Consider the following 21,199-nt stretch of genomic DNA (forward strand, 5'->3'; position numbering starts at 1 on the left):
TCATTTAACCCATAGGATTCCTTGTGCAAATTGAACTGTCTTCCTCCTTTGGATTGTCATTTTTAACATATCAGCTGTTATGAATTCTATTTAAAGTGGGACATCAAATATATAGCTCATTCTTCCCCTTAAAAATTTATTTTATTTTAAATTTCACTAAGTCAACATACAGTGTTATATTAGTTTCAGGTGTATAATATAGTGATTCAACAACTCTATACATTACCCAGTGCTCATCATGACCAAGTGCACTCCTAAATCCCACACCTATTTTACCCATCCCCCCACCCCTCCCTTCTGGTACGTATCCATTTATTCTCTGTAGTTAAGTGTCTGTTTCTTGGTTTGCCTCTCTCTCTCTTTTTTTCCTTTGTTCATTTGTTTTGTTTCTTAAATGTCACATAAGAGTGAAATCCTATGGTATTTGTTTTTCTCTGACTCACTTAGCATTATACTCTCTAGTTCCATCCGTGTTGTTATAAATGTCCCCTTATAATTTTATCAGAAGAAAATACAATAATAGAAAATGTAATGATAGAGTTTTGACCTGAAGACAATATAAAATTTTAACGACACACTTTGAAGATTTGAATCGACCACCAAAATTTTCTTTTCTAGATCTTAAGCAACAGAGATCTATTCAGGTTAAAATCTCCCCTCTTTTCAGTTATACCGATATATATGTGAAATGCCTTCAAGGTAGATTATAAACCATACTTTACAGGTGGAGCCATCATGTTAAAAAGAATAATGTTTACAACATGATTTGAAGTCTGAAGGAACTCTGAGTCTTATTAGAAGACATTGATTTCTCATTTGCCTTTAAAATATATTGTACCTTGAAATTGTAGTATCTTTCCATATAGCAGTTCAGTCATCTATGCATGCATACATGAATCCATCCATCCCATCCATCCATCCATCCATCCTCCATTTATTCATATTTCCATATACCCATCTGTGACAATTATCCATTGAATGGCTACTGTATATTGGGAAATGAAACAGGGACTTGTAATGAAAAAACGAATACAAGAAAATCCCTAATTTCAAGTTGCTTAGGACCTCGTGAAAAAAGGCAGACATGTAAATCAATAATTACAACACCACCTTGTGGTAATTATGCGCCATAATAGATGTGTGCTGTCCTTGAGAAAGACTTTGGAATGAGCACTTAAATTTTCTTGGATGACTGGGGTTGAAGATGGAAGAAAGGAGAAAGAATCCGAACACAGTAGATATATTAGATGCAATATGAATTAAACTGGTGATTATAGAGGATGAGGGCCTATAGGAGCAGAGGAATCTAAAATGCAAAATGTGCAGCATGAGAAAGCAAGGATAATTCAGCCAAAGCAGGCTGTTTGAAATAGCTGAGCCACAGGATACATTTAGCAATGGGGGATGAGAATGGCTGGATCATAGAAGAACTTGTTAACATACTGAGACATTTACACTTGAGCTTGTACACCAGTGTATCTTAAACTTGAGTAACATATGGGTGCCATTTCAAGGAGAATAGCTCTTAAGACTTCTATTGTTCACTTCAATTATTTTTATCATATTCTTACATATGTACACATACATAACAAAGAACAGCCCCTTTCTATATAAATCTTTTACATAACCAAAACAAGTTGATGAGTTAAAAGTAAATAGAATTATGAAACTATTACAATAGAACGTTGGAGAGAAGTTTTGAGCTGGCCATGCCTGCACTAACACCAACATGTGCTGTGGTAAGGGTGCAATTGACTCACCATCTCTCTCTGTCTTTAAACCACAGAGAAACCACTCTGGGATGCCATTTTGGTTGAAGATGTTAAGTTTCCCTAGGACCTTGTGTGTGTGTGTGTGTGTGTGTGTGTGTGCCACAACAATGAATGTGGTGCCACTGGTTGCTGAGGAGACTAAGCACTGACCACAGGGCAGGTGCTGAAATCTCACAGGCTGACTTCATCATCCTCAATATGCTTATATTTATGTTGGGTTATCACTGGAAAAATGGATAACTTGTAACTTCATAAAGAAGTCCAGGACCTCTGAGACCATGACTGTGAAAATATCTTTGATAAATATTGCCAGAGCAATGAAGGGGCCGCTGAAGGGTTACAAACAAGGGAGAAATGTGGACAGATTTCCTTTTGGAAAGCACACTCTTGAGTTAGAAAACGTGAAACAGTCTACGCAAAAGATGATGACTAATTGCAACAGCCATGGGAATAGGGAGGAAAAGGCAGATTTGAGAGTGATAGAAGTATAATTGACAGGATTTGGTCTCAGATTGGATGTGGGAGGTAAGGGAAATTGAAAATTCAAAGATGGTTCTCAGATTTCTAGCATGGTTGCCTGGATAGTGGGGATACTATTGGCCGACAGAGAGATGCCTGGAGACAGAGTAGGCTGCGGATGGAAAACAATGAGATTGGCTTTGGATATATTCCATCTGAAATGCAACAGCTGTGATGGAGTAGACAATCTGAAACATGAGAGTGGGGCTTAAGAGAGGAACTGGGCTGTGGTGGAGGTGTGGTCATCATAGGCATAGCTGTGGTTGTCGTGGCTTTGGACTTGTACGAGATTCTTATGTGGAGAGCATAGGCAATTAGAATAAAGCCAAAGATGGCCACCCGGGTGACAGTGATACTTCAGGGTGTCAGACGGAAGAAGGAGAGCTCCTAAAGGAGACAATTGAGGGCCAGAGAGAGGAAGAGATCCAGGAGAGCAAGTGTCATTGGTGACCATTGATGACACTTGTGTTTTGCCTGATTTCTAAATGATTGTTTAATTATTTAAACTTGTAGGCTTCTAAATTATTGTTTTGTTTTGAGTATTCATTTCCATCTTAGTTGTCACTGTGAGCAGTTTAAGCCTAAACTGTTCCTTCTTCATAATCCAATATGTTTAGCAGACATTCATCCATTTCTTGTTAATGTTTAACTCATGGTCCTCTATGGACATCATGTTTTCTGCCATGCAAGTGTTTGAAAACATGGATTAAGTCAGGATACGTTGGCGTATTTGTTATGGTGCATTCTCCTAACAGAAGCATGGCTACTTCCCTTTTACCTGGTTCCCATTTTTGAGTTTCCTAAGAATCATCCCTATGATATCTTCTCTATTAATATTAACTCTCATGGTGACCTATATGTTGTTGATTTCTAGACATCTTTCCCTGTCTCTGTCCCTATCTCTGTCCATATTTCTCTCTCTCTCTCTCTCTGTTTCTCTCTCATCTATCTCTATCTATCCATCATCTATCATCTTAAGCTCCAAAATTGATATTCAGCTACTTGCCTGCACTCTTAACTTGGCTCCCCAGTAGACATAACAACTTTGGATTCTTCCAATTTCCAAATTTATTCATTCCTAAGTAGTGTGATTTGAGGAAGTAAAAAAGTTTGTCAGCAATCTTTTATCTTTTTCCTACACTCACCTTAAATGCTAAAAGGTCATCCAGTCAGCCCTACTAAGTGGTCCCTGTAACCATATCTAAGCACCTCTCTGGCCTCATTCTAGTCACATGTCATAGTGCCTTGCGATTCTGTGCAGCACGGAATGTCAGAGGAAGGGATATTTCCAGTATCTGGGAAGTATGGAGAGCAACGGACAGGTGTGGATGGTGGAATGGGACACGTCTGGGTTTGCGGCCTGCTTCTTACCAACATGGCTAGTCTCCAAACTGTTCTGAATCTTAGTTTTCTGACCTGAAACAGGGAAAGGATTATGCCACAGTTATAACGAGAAGTACATGAAGGCAAATATGAACAACATCTAACACGGGTCAGATCTTAACACATAATTGCTTATGAAGCGAATTTCCTTTTCCCTAGCCATCATCCCTACTTCCTTCTCATTTTACTGCAGAACTGATGAGAGTGTAACATATTATATGGCACAGATTGTGGTTAATAACATGGCTTTTCCCCCTCTACAATTTCTTACGTGAAAATGAACTGGAAAGTCAGCCATCTAGGTCACGGAGAAAAGTTTGGAAAAAGACTGAACCCTGTCCAGGATATTCTACTGGTAATCTCTGTCAACCCTTGACAGGAGGCTCCAGCAGCCTTGAATATGGAGCGATTAAAGAATATACCAGAGAAACCTTTACTGGCGTTTCCTGTTCAGGTTACACAGAACTCTGTTACACTATCCCTTTGATTTCAGTCCTGACTCTGACCTTGAAGCTGTCTCTCCCAAACTACATACGAACTGGTCTCTTGCTTTTAGACTGACCGGGCCTAACTGACCACCATTTATACATGTCCAACCAGAGGCTGTCAAACTTTAGCCCTCAGGCCAAATTTGTGTAAACACGGCTTTGATCGGAACATGGTCACATCCACTTACTATTATCTAAGGATGCTGGCAGACTACAACAGTTGAGTTAGTATTTGCCACAGAGGCTAAATGGCGCTCAAAGTCTAATACGTTCGCCATTTGGCCTTTTACAGTAAAAGTTCCCAGACTCCTGTATTATACTATCGAATCCTTTGTGTTGCCAACTTTTTAGCAACAAAGCATGTGTTGGGTACTTACAGGATATCTGTCTCTGGACTAGACACTGACAGGAGGCAAGGGGCCAAAAATGCATCTGTCTTCAAGAGCACACAATCTAGATCAATAATTCCTAACCAACTGCTGTAGATGACATTGTATTACCCACCCTCTCTCACTAGTCTCTACACAGAGGGTAATGCTAAGGAAAGTAACAATAAACAGAAAAATGATCTGTATATAAGACTTTTCCCACCCACCTAAAGTTTGCTCTGATTTGAGTCTCCCTTGCATGGGAATTTTAATCATGGGAATAATTCTTATTTATTTATTTTAATTTTCAGGAATCGTAGGAAGAATTCTTAAGGGAAAAAGAACCCCACAAAACACCCTCTCTTTTCCCCTCGTCCAGATTCTTGATTCCTGGCTCAACGACTCTTTGCTCTCTGGGTTAGTTAGACTCTGAAATTTCAAAGCCATTTCTTGTTAAAGACAGTTTATCAGTTAAAAAAAAAGTTTTTTCTTTCCATGAAACCTTTCATGTTTCATTATGAAGTCTCTAGGTTATAATGTGCGTCAAACACTGCTTATAAACGCTTTGAAATATGTAAAATGTTCTCTTTTGTTCAGCTATGATAGTAGCATACCGGAGATTACAAGTAAAAAATAGTAATTGGAAAGTGGGTGCATAGGTGGCTGAGTTCAAATAAAGCTTTTTCCCTAGTGAAAAAGATGTGTGTGAATGTTAAATATCATGCAAATAAGGCTCAAGTTTGTGGGCATGTGTGTTCTTTTATTTACACTAACAGAGCAGAAAAGGATATGTTGATGGATCAGATCAACCCTCAAGGGACGTTTGTGACCAAATGTGTGTGTGTGTGTGTGGGGGGGGGGTGGGAGTGGGTGTGGGTGTGTGGGTGTGTATGCATGTATACAATGACACTATAACCTACTATTTTCAAACTACTTGCCATAGTTGTCCAAACCTTGAGTTTATAGCAACAAATAAAAATTTATTTTTCCCTCCAACTTGATTTAAGTTATCATTACTCAATTTATTTGTGAATAAAAATTTTAGTGTGCATTGAAAAAAAATAGGAGAGGGGCGCCTGGGTGGCTCAGTCGGTTGAGCGTCTGACTTCAGCTCAGGTCACGATCTCGCAGTCCGTGAGTTCGAGCCCCGCGTCAGGCTCTGGGCTGATGGCTCGGAGCCTGGAGCCTGCTTCCGATTCTGTGTCTCCCTCTCTCTCTGCCCCTCCCCCGTTCATGCTCTGTCTCTCTCTGTCTCAAAGATAAATTAAAAAAAAGTTAAAAGAAAAAGAAAAAGTAGGAGAAAACATAAATTATATTCAAAACAGTGCATTTTATATTTTTGCACACTTATTAAAATATGTGAGAGGTCTTTCGTAAATTAAATATATGAGGATATTATCTGATTCCATCTTATTTTTTCCCTCAGATTTATTCATTATCATTCCTTTTTTTCTTTACCAAAAATGAGAGATTTCTTATCTTCAGTTTCACCTTGAAATATTTTATCATCATTATCATTACTATTTTTACTTTCACAATTCAAGTTTCTAATCTGTAAAAAAGTAAGTTAATGCTAGCATTCCACTCTGTGCTAATGTTCTACCTTGACTGTAGAGAAAAACCTGAGATGGGCACACATTTAAAAAGGGGATGGGGTGGGGGCGCCTCGGTGGCTCAGTCAGTTGAGCATCCGGCTTTGGCTCAGGTCATGATCTCACCATTGGTGAGTTCTAGCCCCACATCGGTCTCTTGCTGTCAGCGCGGAGCCCGCTTTGGATCTTCTGTCCCCCTCTCTCTCTGACCCTCCCTTGCTCACACTCTCTCTCTCTCTCTCAAAAATAAGTAAACATTAAAGAAGAAGTTTAAAAAAAGGGGGGGGTTGGAATGGGGCAATGAAGCCCGAGTGAAAAACAACTTCCCACCTTCTCTGAATCCTGTGCATCCACTGCATTGTCTGTCTCTGACCTCTCAGAACTTCGGGCACTTTCTCTCCATAGCTCTGTGCCCCAGTCTTATGTAGCCGAGCTTCCTGTGCTGGCTACAGGGGCCCCTTCTGTGTCCTCCCCAAGTCTAGTGAGTTGCAAAGCCGTCCTCCCAGCTTCATCTCCCTCCCAACCTTGTCATATCCTCCTGAGGATACGGAGCTTTTCTCTGTGCCCCTCTTTCTACCCATATGCTCCTCTTCTACTCCTCCCCTCCGTTCTTCGCCGAATCTCAGTGATTATGGTGATGCTAATGACTATGGCAGACATGGCTACCATCTATGGAGCACACACTAGGTCCCAGGCAGTGTGATGCATGACTGACATTCACAAAACTCTTTTAACCTCACAATTTTCCAGCAAGATATTAAAACCCCATTTATACTTAAGGAGCCTAAGACTGAGAAAAGGGTCATTCTCAACTTGGCCATGAAGTTGATTTTCAGATCTCATCTGTCTTGGTTCTGGGCTCATGCCGTACCTTTGCCCTGTATTGTAATGTTTCTCTCCCTGCCTCAACCTCTTCCTTCTACTCTGCTGTATTCACTCCCGGTTTTGTACCTGCCCCTCTGCTATCTGCTATCTACATCTATTTTCACCATCCTGAGAAACCTCGCTGTTCCTCTGTTTGTGATCTTCTTCACCTTCTATAAAAACTCGCCACCGAAGGCGTCGTCTTTCACGTGCATTTGTGGTTCTTTCTGACCTGGCTGCCTAGTTACTCTAGGGTGGCTTAGTGATGAAGCCATCCTCGGTGCCAATGGAGAGACGAACAAAAAGTATAAAATACGTCCCTCAATCCTGGAATAGGGAAACAAGATCTCCCAAGAAATGTAGACCAGATACATGAAGGGAACCTCGTCCTAAGGAGTTCGGGCATTTACTTCTAAGCTCAAATGGAGATATTATTTTTGATTTTCACCCCCTTTTAAATTGTCTGCTTTACTGAACTACAGTTTTCCTCTAACCTTCCTACATTTTACTTTTCTGACTCTATTCCTTCCCTCCTGATTATTCATCCTGGCAGTTTTTGTCTTCTCTATGCTTCTGTTTAGTTCTCCCAAAGCTTTGTTCTGAGTCATTTTCTCTTGCTTTTCAGGATTTTTCTTTGCCTTGTTACCATTCTTTTTTTTTTTAATTTTTTAAATGTTTATTCATTTTTGAAAGATAGAGAGACAGAGCACAAGCAGGGGTGGGGCGGAGAGAAAGGGGGAGACAGAATCTGAAGCAGGCTCCAGGCTCTGAGCTGTCAGCACCAGAGCCTGACCTGGGGCTTGAACTCACAAACCGCAAGATCATGACCTGAGCTGAAGTCAGACGCTCAACTGACTGAGCCATCCAGGCGCCCCTTCCTTGTTATCATTCTTAAGTAGTTTACACTCACTACTCCTAGCCCTCAAAAACAATACCCCATTTTATGGATGAGGAGAAACTTTTACAGAATAATTTAAAATTTCCTTAGGTTCCCACAGATAACGTTAACATTGGTAGAACTGAGACTCAATCTAGCTTGCAATGTTCCTACATCACAACCTCGGTTTTAAAAATAAATATATGTATTTTTCTATACTAATCATTTTGTCTGGCTTTCTGACGCCTTGAGAGTCTTTCAAGCAAATTACGTTGGAAGCAATTTGGTTTGGTTTAGTTTGATGATTTCATTTGAAGAGATGAAGGACAAAACTAGAACCCGGAAGCCAACAATGAGGTGATTGCCAAACTGCAGGAGTGTTATTCCAGAACAAATAAACAACTGTCTTAATTTGCACAATATCTAGGGACCTATTGTTATTACCTTCAGCAGAGTCTTCCAACTGATATGAACAATTAATTTCCTAACTCCGTTTTAAAGTCGTGGGTAGTGGATCTTTTCATTTAAACTGCTCTTTGTGTAGACTCACTGATATATTTAAAAAAAAAATCTCTAAATGAAGGAGGAAGGATAAGGCACATGGGCAATCTTTACGTTATGTTACGTTATGTTATGTTATGTTATGTTATGTTATTTTTTTCCCATAAGCATAAGATCATGGTCAGCCAGATAATTTCTTCAATTTTTTTCACTCTATTGTCTGGTTCACCTGGCAGTTTGCAATCTCATGGGTAGGATGGGGAGGTAAGAGCAGGAGGAAAAATATTTGGTCCCCTCTTTCTATAAATTTAGGCCCATTTCCTCTTGTCTTTTCTCAGGGGTAAGCTTATATTTCCATTTTAAATATGAACTCCCAAAGGGCATTAACCAGGCAATTTTTACTTAACTGCATTTTATTTTCTTCTGTATGATGCTGTGTTCACATAACTGATCTACAGTTCTAGAGAGAAAATGACGAAAACTGCATTCCAGTGACTATAAGCTAATATTTTATGGACCACTGTAATGAAAGTTTTGACCACTATTGTAAATCATACCTAGAACATACATAACTCATGGTCTGTATTGACAATACTGTGAATATATTGTACAACACTAGGCAATTGACTTGAACTCTCTTAATTGGGGTTTGGTGATAATTAGGCTGAGCAGGATAATATTTAGCACTGCACTATGTATGAAATGAGCACATTTATAGCTAAGAAATTGATAATATAAACAAAAGCAGGGAGTCATGTTTTAGCTCTCAGTGAAAACAGTTTCATAGCAGTAGATTATACTGTTGTAAACTCATGCTATTGACCACAGAAGTGTATTTTAAAACATGGAAAATTTCATTTTGAATTTGAATCCTAAAAGCGCAGTATTGATAATAAGTGAAAGTAATTAAAATCTATTTCTTTATCAATTACCTGTTATAAAAACACCAATTTAAAGTCACTTTTCTATGACTTAGGGTAAATTAGTAAGAGCATACATATTATTTCTCCCCCCCCCCCTTTTCCTTCCTTCTTTTATTCCTTTTTGGGTCTCTTCTTTTCCTCTTTTCCTTTGCTATAAAAAGCATTACAAACTAAATATATCTTAATATATTAGGTGGCTTCCTTTTGCAAAGCTCTGAAACTAGATGGTAGGGCAGTTTGGACAAATATCTCCATTAACAGATCATCTCTGATCGAGGGAAAGTATCTTCACTTATTTCTTTCGCTCCTAATTTTCAAATGGAAGGGCAATTCATTTTGGTTTCCTGGCGTAGCTCAGTGGAAGACATCTTCCGCTCTGGTTTAGGACTTTCTACTTCCCCAACCCTGGGAGGTTCAAAAGTTACCTTCACTGATTAACAGAGAAATGAGTAAATGTGTGCCTGGAGAGATGGGGTGGTGGAATACCTTTTGAATGAATTCTGATTTTATTAAATTCATTTGCATAATTGAAGAATGCATGAGGGTTGCATAAAAGTGCTGAATACTTTTTTAAGTTTTCCATCTCCATACGCTCTGTAATTTTGTGGCTATGAATGTTTAATAGATTCTCCCTGTGCCCCCCCACCCCCCCTCCCTTGCCCCACCACCTTCTTTTAATTGATGGTTCTAATTCATTTGTACTAAGTTAAGCCTCAGGAGATGAAAATAGCAGGGAATGCCCAGATGCCCTTTTCTGGGCAGATTCTTAAGAGAGAATCATCTGTTTTTGAGGAAAATGCCTCTTTTTCTCCTTGGATGCCACCAGCAATGCCCGTATTGTGCACGTTTAGAAGGTCAGCCCAGCTGGCAAGCTTATTTCGTTGACTCCTGGGGATTGGACACCCTGGAGCCTCACCACGGCAGAGCATTTTTATGAGGCTCGTGTGTGTTGGAAACAGGATAGATAACGAACTCTTTTATCATTTGCTTCTTGCTGACCAAAGGCTGCGTTTTCATGTGATATTATCATATCTTTGTCTATGAATAAACTTGGGCTGTCACACAGAGGATTTCTCTCCACCATCAGAAATTCTAAAAGGCAAAAAAAAAAGGCCAAATTTGGGCATCCAAGGTAAATAAGAAACTGCAAAACAGCTGGCGTTTCTTGGCATGTGCCAACGAAGCCCAGATTCATGCTTGTGCTTCACGTCCAACCACGAAGACAGCGTTCAATGTTCCCACATTCACCCATCCCCTGCAAAATACCCCAAGGAGCCAAGTTATTCTGATTGTTTACTCTCTGCAATGGACTCAATGTTTGTCTTCCCCCTCCTCCTGCATTCATATGCCCAAACCCCAATCTCAGTGTGATGCTATTTGGAGGTGAAGCCTTGGGAGATAATTAGGTCATGAGAGTGAAGTGCTCACAAAAGAGATTAGTAAGTACCCTTGAAGAAGGGACCAGAGAGCTAGCTGGCTACTTCTGGGCCGCGGGAGGACGCAGTGAGAAAGGAGCCATCTGCTAACCAGGAAGTGGACCCTCACCAGACACTGAATCTGCCTTGTGCCTTGACCTTGGACTTCCCAGCTTCCAGAACCATTGTCAGAAATGAATATCGTTTAAGTCTATGGTATTTTGGTATAGCGGCCAAAATGAAGACACTCTCTACTCCACATAAACGTCTCAGGAGTAATGCTAGGCTCTGTGTCAACTAATGCTCATAGTTACTTAAAAAATATATTTATATTATTATACATATTAATATATTATTACTATCCTATATATTAAAGATATCGTTATATTTTACCAACGGCAGTCTCCATGAGGTTGTAGCCAGGGCACAGGTGTCGGAGTTGAGAAAATTTAGCTTGCCCTACTGCTCTCTCACTACTGGTGACGGGTCAAGGTGAGTCATTTGGTGCCCTACTTTCATCATTTATATGGTGCCTCATTAATCATCATCATCACAACAACAAAAGCAACAACTGTTTATCCAATGTGCTGATTGCTGGGCTAAACACTTCATTTGCATCATCTCTGAATCTGAGAGCCACCTGCAGGCTAATATTTTGATCGAAGTCTCAACAATGTGGTCAGACTGCACAGCGATTGTACAGCCGCACTACCTGCACCGTAATTGAGGAGATAACATTTGTGAAAGCACCGTGCCTAGCGTTTGGCTTACAGTGTTTGGCTACAATGAACAAAGGAGCATGTAATTCTCGGGAGGAAAGAGGGAAAGACCATGGGTGGCTTTCTGGATTCTTCCTTGGGGATCTGCCTTTCCCCAGCCTCTGAATCTCTCCGGGACTGCTGAAGAAGTAATTCAATTTTGCAAACGTATCTGTCCTCACTCTTCTTTTCCCCACGAGAAAAGAACGCGTGGGTGGTTCTTGCAGCCAAGGTTTTGATCTCTTGTGTCTCCCCTAGTTCTCTGGAGCAGGGGAGAGCATCAGTAGTATTTGAAGATTTCTTTCCAAGAGAATTGTGTAGTCTTAGCACTTATTTGCAGCAGACCAAAGGAAATGCAACAGGGAAGGAGTCTATTCCCTAATCCCTACAGCCTGGTGAAGGCAGCTCCAGGTTTTCCGGGTCTTTCTGCAATTTCAGCCATGCTTTCCAAAGAAATGGAGGGACTCTTGGGTAAATTTCAAAATGCAGATTCTAGGGCCCTTCCCCGGGCCTCCTTGAGCCGAATCTCCAGAAGCCACCGGGCTGCCTTTGTATAAGGTCCCTTGGTGTCTCTCTGTCTCTCTGCCTCTCTCTCTCTCTCTCTCTCTCTCTCGCATTTAAGACCCACTCCTTCTGGCTCTGAGGTGCTAGTTGGGAGGCTCACCTGTTCGTGGGGCAGATGAGACTGAATGATTTGCAGGAAATTTCACCTGTTTGGCTTGAAGTCTGGACTCGGCTTTCCTTGGGTGTGGGCTCTAACAGTTCTGTGGGCAGATTCCATTTCTGGTGGAGGTGAGTGATGATGGAATTTTCTCTACACGCATGCCCCTTATCCCATCCGCTTCCAGCCGTGACGTGTGCCGGAGAGAGTTGAACGTTCTCTCGTTCCTTTCTGCTGTTATGTGATGCTGCTCGCTTATACCTTGATCTTTGTGTTATTTGAAGGCAGCGCTGACCGGGAGAGTTGTTAAAAAAAAATCTAGTCAGAGTTTTGATGCAGATATTTCCTGCTCGTTTGAAAACTCACAACAATTATTACAAAAGGATAAGGCCATGCCAGAGAGTGTTACTTATGAAATCCCTTTGAAATGAGATCACTACAAAAGAGAAAGAAAGAAAGAAAAAAAAAAGTCTCGTGAAGCTGATCTGATTATCAGTCAAACAAATGCACCAAGCTTTTCTCGTGTTGTTTCTGCTTTTGATATTTGTGGTTGTTCCTTGCTCACTCTGCTAAGGGCATATCTGATAAGATTAAGGTCAGGCTTTCCATTTGCCTCTGTCACTGATAAATGAGAAATTCTGTCCTTTGTATTTGGGCTTGTATTGTGTATTATAAAACTATACTGCTTTCATTTAGCACCTATTTGAATATGTTTAACTTATCACCTTTGAAAGTCATTCCTTAGGAACAGATCTTTTTACGTTAGTGGTTCCTTTGGGTTCTATTTAAGATCTCATTCTAGTTTGCAATGGTGCATTCTTTTTATCTCTAGTTTGTTTCTATTTCTCATGGCATACAGGCAGTAGACTCTTCATATGTTCATACATAACATCGGGGGCATTTTCAATACTAGAGAGAGATTTTTCTTCAAGGAAGGAGTTTTATTGATTGTTGGACAAGTGATTTGAACATTACGCTATGATCACCACAGGTATATCTCCCATCTGTCCCATTACATTGCTTTTATAATATCATTATGCTCTGCTTTTTATTCCTGTGACACACTCATTCCATAACTGGAGGCCAGTGTTTCCCTAACCCTTTGACCTGTTTTGCCCAAGACCCCACCTCCCTCTCCCCTGGCAGCCATCAGTTTATTATCTGTATTTATAAAACAAATATTCTGCCATTTGTTTGCTTATTCATTTTTTTTTTAGATTCCATTTATGGGAGGAATCATATAGTATTTGTCTTTCTCAGTCTGACTTATTTTACTTAGCATGGTATCCTCTAAATCCATCTAGGTTGTCTCAGATGGCACAATATCACCCTTTTCCTAGGTGTGTAATATTCCATTGCGTGTCTACCACATTTTCCTTATCCACTTGTTGACGGAAGGACACTTAGCTTTCTTCCATGTCTTGGCTGTTGTGAATAATGCTGCAATAAACATAGATACTTTTTTTATACCTTTTTGAGTTAGTGTTTTGTTTTCTACTGGGTAAATGCCCAACAGTGGAATTATTGGATCATATGGTTCTTCCGTTTTTCATTTTCTGCGGAAACTCCGTGCTGTTTTCCAGCATGGCTGCACCAATTTACATTCCCGCCAAAAGTGAACAAGGGTTCCGTTTTCTCCACATTGTCGCCACCGCTTGCCGTTTCTTGTCTTCTTGATTTTAGCCATTCTGACAGGTGTAAGTTGATATCTCATCGTGGTTTTGATTTGTATTTCCCTGATGATGAGTGATGTTGAGCATCTTCTCCTGTGTATATTGGCTATCTGTATGTCTTCTTTGGAAAAATGTGTATTCAAGTCCTCTGTCCATTTTTTAATGTTTGTTTATTTTTTTTTTGGCATTGAATTTTTTAAGTTCTTCATATATTTTGAGTATCAACCCCTTATCAGAATATGGCCTTTGCAAATATCTTCTCTTATTCAGTGTTTTGTTGCTGTGCAAAGCTTTTTAATTTGATGCAGTCTCAATAGTTTATTTTTGATTTTGATTCCCCTGTCTCAGGAGACATATCTAGAAAAATGTTGCTGTGGCCGATGTCAAATTACTGCCTGGGTTCTCTTCTAGGATTTTTATGACTTCAGGTCTCACATTTAGGTCTTTAATCTGTTTTGAGTTTGTTTTTCTGTATGGTGTTAGAAAGTTGGGGCGCCTGGGTGGCGCAGTCGGTTAAGCGTCCGACTTCAGCCAGGTCACGATCTCGCGGTCTGTGAGTTCGAGCCCCGCGTCGGGCTCTGGGCTGATGGCTCAGAGCCTGGAGCCTGTTTCCGACTCTGTGTCTCCCTCTCTCTCTGCCCCTCCCCCGTTCATGCTCTGTCTCTCTCTGTCCCAAAAATAAATAAACGTTGGGAAAAAAAAAAAAAAAAAGAAAGTAGTCCAGTGTCATTGTTTTACATGCAGCTGTCCAGTTTTTCCAGCAGCATTTATTGAAAAAAACTGCCTTTTCCCCATTGTGTATTCTTGCCTCTTTTGTCATAGATTAAATGATCTTATAACTGTGGGTTTATTTCTGGGGTCTATTCTATTCTATTCTATTCTATTCTATCCTATTCATTTATATGTCTATTTTTGTGCCAGTACCTACTGTTTTGATAACTATGGCTTTGTAGTATATCTTGAAATCTGGGATTGTTATACCTCAAGCTTTGTTCTTATTTCTCAAGACTGCTTTGGTTACTTTTCCTCTCTTGTTTCTGACCTTATTTATTTGGGTCTTTTCTCTTTTTTTCCTGATGGATCTGGATAAGGATTAGTCAATTTTGTTTATCTTTTAAAAGAAACAGCTCTTCATTTCGTTGATTTATTTCTCTTGTTTTTTGGTCTCTACATCAGTTATTTCTGCTCTGGACTTTATTATTTCTCTTCTTCTAATCACCATGTGTTTCATTTGTTCTTCTTTTTCTAGTTCCTTTAGGCATAAAGTTAGATTATTTGAGTTTTTTCTTGCTTCTTGAGGCAAGGTTGTACTGCTGTATACTTCCGTTTTAGAACTGTGTCTCAGTTGTTTTGCTGTGTCCCAGAGATTTGGGACCATTGTGTTTTCATTTTTTTTGGTCTCCATGTATTTTTAAATTTCTTCTTTGATGGTTTCACTGACCTGTTGGTTGTTTATAATCATGTTGATTAGTTGCCATGTATTTGTGTTTTTTCCAGTTTTTTTTTTCTTGTGATTTATTTCTAGTTTCATCCTGTTGCGGTTGGCAAAGATCATGATTTCACTCGTACTAAATTTACTGAGGTTTGTTTTATGGCCTACGTGCACTTGAAAAGAGTGTGTATTCTGTTTTTTCTGCATGGGATGTTCTGTATATATCTGTTATGTCCATCTGGTCCAATGTGTCATTCAAAGATGTTTCCTTATTGATTTTCTGTCTGAATGATCTATCTGTTAATGTAAGTGAAGTGTTAAAGTCACTGCTGTTATTTTCTTGCCATCCAGTTGTCTCTTTATGTTCATGAATATTTATGTATTCAGGTGCTCTGGTGTTGGGTGCATAGGTGTATAAAATTGTTATATCCTCTTGTTGCATTGATCCCTTAATCATTATGTAATACTCTGCTTTGTCTCTTGTTACAGTCTTTGTTTTAAAGTCTGTTTTGTCTGATATAAATGTTGTTACTTCGGCTTTTTTTTTTTCATTTGCTTTCATTTTTCATTTGCTTTTCATTTGCACCAGTTCTGTCCTTTCATCGTCAGTTTGTATGCATCTTTAGGTCTGATGTGAGTCTCTTGTAGTAGGCATATTAAAGGGACTTGTTTTCTACCCATTCTGCCACTCTATGTCTTTTGATTATGGCCTTTATGCCATTTACATTTAAAGTAATTATTGATAGTTATGTACTTATTGTCATTTTAAAAATTTGTTTTCTGTTTTCTGTTTTTTTTTTTTTTTAAGTTTTGTCGCTCTTTGTTTCATTCTTCTTCTCTTGTTCCCTTCCTTTATGATTAATGAGACTCTATTGTGTTTTGTTTGGCTTTCTTTCTCTTTATTTTTGTGTATCTATCATAGGTTCTGGGTTTGTGGTTACATGAGGTGCATATGTAGCATCCTAAATAAATAGCAGTCCATATTAATGTAATGGTCATTTAAGTTCGAACATATTCTTAAAAAAACCAAAAATAAATTATCTTTCTTCTTTTTATTTTTTCCCTTCTCTTCCTTTTTTACTCCTTTCTCTTCATTTTAGGTAGATGTTGTCATATTTTACATCTTTTTATTAATATTTTTCTTATGTCTAATTATGGCCACTTCTTTTCCACTTAAATAAGTCCCTTTAACATTTCTTACAAGCCTGGTTTAATGGTGATAAACTCCTTTGTCTTTTGTCTGGGAAACTCTTTAATTCTCCTTAAAATCTGAATGAAAACTTTGCCAGGTAGAGTATTCTTGGTTATAGTTGGTTTTTTTTTTTTCCTTTCAGCACTTTCAATATATCATTCCACTCCCTTCTGACTTGCAAAATCTCTGCTGAAAAGTCAGGTTATAACCTTCTACATGTTCCACTACAGGTAACTTTTTGATTCTCTCCCTGCTTTTAAGATTCTCTTTATCTTTAACCTTTGACATTTTAATTTATGTGCTGTGCTGTGGATATTTTCGGGTTCATCTTATTTGGAACTCTCTGCACTTCTTGGACTTAGACGTCTATTTCCCTCCCTAGGTTAGGGAAGTTTTCAGTAGTTATTTCTTCAAGTAAGTTTTCCACATGATTCTCTCTCTCTCTCTCTCCTTCTAGGACCCCTATAATATGAATGTTTATTCACTTGATATTGTCCAAGAGATCTCTTAATTTCAATTTTGAAAATTTCTTTTCTCTTTTTGCTGTTCAGCTTGTGTGCTTTCCACTACTCTATTTTCCAGATCACTGATACTTTCTTCTGCACCCTCCAATCTATTGCTGAATCCTTCTGGTTTGTTTTTTATTTCAGTTATTGTATTCTTTAGCTATGATTGGTTCTTTTTAATAGTTCCTATCTCTTTATTGAAGGTCTTACTGAGTTCTTCCATTCTTTTCTACAGGCCAGTGAGACTCTTTATGATCATTACTTTAAATTCTTTATTAGGCGTTTTGCTTATGTCTATTTCATTTAGTTCTTTTTTCTGAGTTTTTTTTTTCCTCTTCTTTCTTTTGGAGCATATTTCTTTGTCTCTCAATTTTGTTTGACTTTCTGTGTTTGTTTTTATGGATTTAGTGTAATGACTACTTCTAAAGTTGAGAGAGTGGTCTTGTATATGTTGTCCCCTATGCTTGTGCTTGGGAATGTGTGCTTGGGAACTTTTTCTGGTTGGCTGGAGCTGTGGCTGTATATGCTAGTTACTCTTGTAAACTGTGACTTTTTATAGAAAGAATGACGTATATAAAAATGACGTATATAAAAAAATGACAATTAAAAGAGAAAAAAGGAAAGAAGAAGGGACAAGAGAAGAAGAAAACCAAAACAGAAAAAAAGACAGATTTTAACAGTAAAACAATTTTTAATGATTAAAAAAAGAATGAAAACAAAAAATTCCCCACAAAACTGCAGCTTGTTTTCTGTGTTCCAACACTACAGAGCTTGTAGACCCTGGGCTCACTGAAGTGGAGAGCTCACTGAGATGACTAGACTGGCTCCTTATGGTGTCTGGACTCTGCTCCAGTCTAGACTTTTAAGGTGGGATGGGAACATAAACTGTAGTCCTTTTGTCCTTCTGACATGGAGAGCATTCCTGCAGCTCCTCTGCCACTTGGCGGTGTTTAGGATTGTCTCTTTTATATGCAAGTTGCTCTTTCAAATTGTGGCATTTACCTATGCCCTTGGACAGAAGAATCTATTCCCAGGCCCTCAGAACTATTCCCCACCCCACCCTACAGCTGTTGGCAGCATTGAGGGTGGGGGTTGCCTTTGTTACCATGTCTTCATGGGTCTTGCTATTCTCTTGTCATTCTCTCTATCTCTGGTGGCTCAGTAGCTGTTTAATCAGCCCTCAGTTCTTCAGGAGGAATTGTTCTATGAACAGGTATAATCTGGCATGTTCTGTGAAGGAGGTGAATTCAGAGTCTTTTGACACTGCCATCTTGAACTGGAACTAGACAGAGGTCTTTCTAATGTGAAAAACTTCTATTGTTTATACTGGCTTAAAAATTACTACTATTTTTCTGTGGAATTCTAAAAGAATTGCATCAGTTGCAAAGGAATCCTCATTTTGCTTCATGTCTCATCTTATTATATTGTCATTTAAATTGAAGAAAATTTCATACAAGGAATATTCTTTCTCAACTCTTTCCCAAGTCTTCCCAAACTTTTTAATATTTTCAAGAGTCTTTTACAATAAATTCTGAGGTGACCCTGGGAACATGGTAGACCAAATATAATCTTTTCTGCTGCTAATTCTAGAATGATTTGCTTTACTTGGGACAAATGGTTGCTCCGACTGGGATTGCTGATTTGGTGGAATCTTAGGCGATGGGGGAGAGAGCTGCTTCTAGCTTAGCAGTGGTCATTGCTTATTCAGGGATAGGTCAGCTTTGACCTCGTGTGAATTTTCTGAGTATCACAACATCACAAAGGCCAAGACAGATTGAATCTGAAGGCTGACATTTCCATATTTGTGTTTGGGGCACCCTGAGAGACAACAGAACAGAGTGTCTTCCTTCAAAATCTCAAAATCTACCTTACTCCCCATAAGTAATTAAAAAAATTTTTTTAAAGGTTTATTTATTTTTGAGACAGAGAGAGACAGAGCATGAACGGGGGAGGGGCAGAGAGAGAGGGAGACACAGAATTGGAAGCAGGCTCCAGGCTCTGAGCCATCAGCCCAGAGCCCGACGCGGGGCTCGAACTCACGGACCAAGCCGAAGTCAGATGCCCAACCGACTGAGCCACCCAGGCGCCCCAGTAATTTTAAATTTTAAAAGGATTTACCTAAATCAAAGGATGTGTAATCAAATATTTATTTATTTATTTATTTATTTCAAATTTATTTCTAAAATCCCTCATAATTAGGTTCACCTGGGTAAAAATCCTTGAACTTTCAGATAAAAACAAATATCATAAACTTTTAAAACAGTGGTTGTCAAGGCATGGCAATTTCATCCCAGGGGGACATTTGGCAGTTTCTGGAGAATTTTGGTTGTTACAATTCTGGGGGACTGGATGGTGGCATTCACATCTAGTGGGTGGATGGCAGGAATGTTGCTAAACATGCTACAATTCACAAGACAGCTCGGACAACAAAGAATTATCTAACCCTACATGTCAATCATGCTAAGGTTGAGAAACCATGTGTTACACGAAAGAACAAATTCCCACAAAAGGGGGGAAAAGGTGTATCAGACCAGCACTAGATTCTTCATCTGTAAAAGTAGAACTTATAGGAAGTGTACAGAATCTTTAATTTGTGAGCAAAGGATTACAAAGGAACAACTCTATTTCTAACCAAGAATTGTCACCCTTGTACTTAATTCTTAATTTGAAGAAAAGACAAAAAAAAAAAAAAAGGACATAACATATAGCAAATTGACCAAACAGAGACTTCAAGATGGGCTCTTTATTCATCTATCAATCGATGACAGAGTTGAAATATAAAAACTAAGGATACACTGATTTTTTTTTTTAACATGGTAACTCTCAAAGGAGAAGGTTCATTCTCTCATAGAAATGCTGATGATTTCTGGAATTTTTTTTTTTTATCAAAATCTAGGAGTAGGAGGAAGTAGTGACAAGGAGGAGATAATGGCATTTCAGAGACCTCCTGGAAAGTGAAGGGGAAGGGAACAGGAGAAAGCAAAAAGCAAAAGAGAAAGCAGAAGATTTCAAAAGCTCTTATCATATGAGATATGGTATCCAGGAGAGGTGGTGGAGAAGTAAATAATTCAGGAAGACTTTATGAGAAAATAGAGATTATGTTGTTCACAGCCAATCTTGTTGAATCATCTGATACGATACAGCAACCATTATTGGAATAGAAAAGTGTAGTAGTTTCAGTTAATGAGAGGAAAAATGGTTAAGTCTCATCCACTCAGCAGAAGTACACGATTAAAAGCACACAAGTTTGCATGAAACAAAAGCATAGACTGACAGGTCTGCACCCACAGGTGTCAGTGATTACTATAAACCACAGGAAATGGACTTCATTCTCTTTTTTAATAGGTAGAAACTTTTCAATTATATTAAATAAAACTAAATATTACTATTTTTGGCAGAGATGGCTACATAGCGGCCAGATCTATTGCCTTTCTTCCTGGCCACGCAACTAGACCGTGTCCGAAGCTTCTTGAAAGCTGAGCATATTTCTGAGACCGAGTTCTGTCTACTGGAATATGTGAACAAGTGCGGTCAGCCTTCCAGAAAAATCTCCCATGTGTGACTTTCTCTCTTGTGAGTGCCAGATACATGTGGAAGAGCCAGCCAAGGCTTCGTAGGCCCTACTGGAGAGTGGCATTGCAAGAAGTGTTGCAGGACTTTTTTAACCTCAAAATGCAGGGTTCGTTGTCTCACCATTTTGAAGAGTGAAGAGGCGGACACAAAGTGAGCAGCAGACAAAGTTTATTACAGTGTAAGATTAGAAAGTAAGAATAGTATGAAAGCTGTCTTTACAGAGAGGGGGCTTTTGAAAGTGATTGCCCGGAGGACTATAGGCAAGGGTCTTTGTTTTATAAGGTTCTGGTCACGCCCTCCCCTTTCCCTTCCTCCTTGTTCCTTCTCTGGTTCTACCCTTATTGGCTGGATAGCTCTAGGTGCTGGGTTGTCCATTCCTGATTGGATCATTTCCATTGTATGAGGGGTGGCCTACAACCATACTTAGGTCTCTTGTCAAATTCTTGAGGGAAACCCGAGAGGGAGTAGGTTACATTCTTAAGAGGAACTTTAAGCCTGAGGGTATTTGCTGTGGTCAGACACTCCCAGCATTGCTCCAAAATACGTGTTTTTTCCCCACCAGGGGACCTCAGGTCCTAATCTTTCCCTCTCTGCCTACTGAATCCTATCTTTTACTATCATTGAAGGAAAGCTGGACAGAGCTGAGATCTCTGCATGATGACGTGGCTGGCTGCCCACCTAACGTGTGCACTGAACTGATGT

This window comes from Prionailurus bengalensis, chromosome A1 (genome assembly GCF_016509475.1).
Source record: "Prionailurus bengalensis isolate Pbe53 chromosome A1, Fcat_Pben_1.1_paternal_pri, whole genome shotgun sequence".
In the NCBI taxonomy this organism is placed as follows: domain Eukaryota; kingdom Metazoa; phylum Chordata; class Mammalia; order Carnivora; family Felidae; genus Prionailurus; species Prionailurus bengalensis.